Consider the following 3,848-nt stretch of genomic DNA (forward strand, 5'->3'; position numbering starts at 1 on the left):
AAATATGTCCTTGGTTTCTACTCATAGTATTCATGGCGAAGTTTCTCCTTCGTTAAATTGTTATATGGTTGGAATTGGAAAATGATACATGTAGTAATTGCTATAAATGTTTTGGGTAATGTGATACTTGGCAATTGTTGTGCTCATGTTTAAGCTCTTGCATCATATGCTTTGCACCCATTAATGAAGAAATACATAGAGCATGCTAAAATTTGGTTTGCATATTTGGTTTCTCTAAGGTCTAGATAATTTCTAGTTTTGAGTTTGAACAACAAGGAAGACGGTATAGAGTATTATAATGCTTTCAATATGTCTTTTATGTGAGTTTTGCTGTACTAGTTCATCCTTGTGTTTGCCTCAAATAACCTTGCTAGCCTAAACCTTGTATCGAGAGGGAATACTTCTCATGCATCCAAAATACTTGAGCCAACCACTATGCCATTTGTGTCCACCATACCTACCTACTACATGGTATTTTCCAGCCATTCCAAAGTAAATTGCTTGAGTGCTACCTTTAAAATTCCATCATTCACCTTTGCAATATATAGCTCATGGGACAAATAGCTTAAAAACTATTGTGGTATTGAATATGTAATTATGCACTTTATCTCTTATTAAGTTGCTTGTTGTGCGATAACCATGTTTATCGGGGAACGCCATCAACTCATTGTTGAATTTCATGTGAGTTGCTATGCATGTTCGTCTTGTCCGAAGTAAGGGCGATCTACACCGAGTTGAATGGTTTGAGCATGCATATTGTGAGAGAAGAACATTGGGCCGCTAACTAAAGCCATGTTCCATGGTGGAAGTTTCAGTTTTGGACAAACATCCTCAAATCTCTAATGAGAAAAGAATTAATTGTTGTTGAATGCTTAAAGCATTAAAAGAGGAGTCCATTATCCGTTGTCTATGTTGTCCCGGTATGGATGTCTAAGTTGAGAATAATCAAAAGCGAGAAATCCAAATGCGAGCTTTCTCCTTAGACCTTTGTACAGAGCGGCATAGAGGTACCCCTTTGTGATTCTTGGTTAAAGCATATGTATTGCGGTGATAATCCAGGTAGTCCAAGCTAATTAGGACAAGGTGCGAGCACTATTAGTACACTATGCATGAGGCTTGCAACTTATAAGATATAATTTACATGATGCATATGCTTTATTACTACCGTTGACAAAATTGTTTCATGTTTTCAAAATCAAAGCTCTAGCACAAATATAGCAATCGATGCTTTTCCTCTATGAGGACCATTCTTTTACTTTTATGTTGAGTCAGTTCACCTATTTCTCTCCACCTCAAGAAGCAAACACTTGTGTGAACTGTGCATTGATTCTTACATACTTGCTTATTGCACTTATTATATTACTCTATGTTGACAATATCCATGAGATATACATGTTACAAGTTGAAAGCAACCGCTGAAACTTAATCTTCTTTTGTGTTGCTTCAATACCTTTACTTTGAATTATTGCTTTATGAGTTAACTCTTATGCAAGACTTATTGATGCCTGTCTTGAAGTGCTATTCATGAAAAGTCTTTGCTTTATGATTCACTTGTTTACTCATGTCATACACATTGTTTTGATCGCTGCATTCTCTACATATGCTTTACAAATAGTATGATCAAGTTTATGATGGCATGTCACTCCAGTAAATTATCTTTGTTATCGTTTTACCCGCTCGGGACGAGCGGAACTAAGCTTGGGGATGCCGATACGTCTCCAACGTATCGATAATTTCTTGTGTTCCATGCCACATTATTGATGTTATCTACATGTTTTATGCACACTTTATATCATATTCGTGCATTTTCCGGAACTAACCTATTAACAAGATGCCGAAGTGCCGCTTGTCGTTTTCGCTGTTTTTGGTTTCAGAAATCCTAGTAAAGAAATATTCTCGGAATTGGACGAAATTAAAGCCCGGAGGCCTATTTTCTCACGAAGCTTCCGTAAGTCCGAAGGAGAGACGAAGAGGGGCCACGGTGGTGGCCAAACCCTAGGCGGCGCGGCCCCCCTTGGCCGCGCCGGCCCGTGGTGTGGGCCCCCGTGCCGCCTCTTGACCTGCCCTTCCGCCTACAAATAGCCTCCGTGACGAAACCCCCGAGACCGAGAGCCACGATACGGAAAACATTACCGAGACGCCGTCGCCGCCGATCCCATCTCGGGGGATCCCGGAGATCGCCTCCGGCACCCTCGCCGGAGAGGGGAATCATCTCCCGGAGGACTCTACACCGCCATGGTCGCCTCCGGAGTGATGAGTGAGTAGTCTACCCCTGGACTATGGGTCCATAGCAGTAGCTAGATGGTTGTCTTCTCCCCATTGTGCTATCATTGTCGGATCTTGTGAGCTGCCTATCATGATCAAGATCATCTATATGTAATTCTATATGTTGCGTTTGTTGGGATCCGATGAATAGAGAATACTTGTTATGTTGATTATCAAAGTTATGCTTATGTGTTGTTTATGATCTTGCATGCTCTCCGTTATTAGTAGATGCTCTGGCCAAGTAGATGCTTTTAACTCCAAGAGGGAGTACTTATGCTCGATAGTGGGTTCATGCCCGCATTGACACCGGGGGAGTGACGTAAACCCCTAAGGTTGTGTTGTGCTCGTTGCCACTAGGGATAAAACATTGATGCTATGTCTAAGGATGTAGTTGTTGATTACATTACGCACCATACTTAATGCAATTGTCCGTTGTTTGCAACTTAATACTGGAAGGGGTTCGGATGATAACCTGAAGGTGGACTTTTTAGGCATAGATGCAGTTGGATGACGGTCTATGTACTTTGTCGTAATGCCCAATTAAATCTCACTATACTCATCATGATATGTATGTGCATTGTCATGCTCTCTTTATTTGTCAATTGCCCAACTGTAATTTGTTCACCCAACATGCTGTTCGTCTTATGGGAGAGACACCTCTAGTGAACTCGTGGACCCCGGTCCAATTCTCTTTACCGAAATACAATCTATCGCAATACTTGTTTCTACCGTTTTCTCTCGCAAACAATCATCTTCCACACAATACGGTTAATCCTTTGTTACAGACAAGCCGGTGAGATTGACAACCTCACCGTTTCGTTGGGGCAAAGTAGCTTGGTTGTGTTGTGCAGGTTCCACGTTGGCGCCGGAATCTCCGGTGTTGCGCCGCACTACATCCCGCCGCCATCAACCTTCAACGTGCTTCTTGGCTCCTCCTGGTTCGATAAACCTTGGTTTCTTTCTGAGGGAAAACTTGCTGCTGTGCGCATCATACCTTCCTCTTGGGGTTGCCCAACGAACGTGTGAAATACACGCCATCACCCTCGAGTAGGTAAACGATAACAAAGATAATTTCTGAAGTGACATGCTATCATAATGTTGATCATACTATTGTAAAGCTTATGAGATGAATGCTGCGACTCGAAGCAATGATGAAGATAATGAGTAAACAAATGAATCATATAGCAAAGACTTTTCATGAATAATACTTTCAAGACAAGCATCAATAAGACTTGCATAAGAGTTACTCATAAGGCAATAAATTCAAAGTAAAGGCATTGAAGCAACACAAAGGAAGATATAAGTTTCAGCGGTTGCTGATACGTCTCCAACGTATCCATAATTTCTAATGTTCCATGTTTGTTTTATGACAATACTTACATGTTTTGCTTGCACTTTATAATGTTTTTATGCGTTTTCCGGAACTAACCTATTAACAAGATGCCACAGTGCCAGTTCCTGTTTTCTGCTGTTTTTGGTTCCCGGAAAGGTCGTTCGGGCAATATTCTCGGAATTGGACGAAATCAACGCCAAAGATCTTTTTTTCCGGGAGGCTCCGTAACACCGAAGGGGAGCTCGAGGAG

This window comes from Lolium rigidum, chromosome 5 (genome assembly GCF_022539505.1).
Source record: "Lolium rigidum isolate FL_2022 chromosome 5, APGP_CSIRO_Lrig_0.1, whole genome shotgun sequence".
NCBI classification, from domain to species: domain Eukaryota; kingdom Viridiplantae; phylum Streptophyta; class Magnoliopsida; order Poales; family Poaceae; genus Lolium; species Lolium rigidum.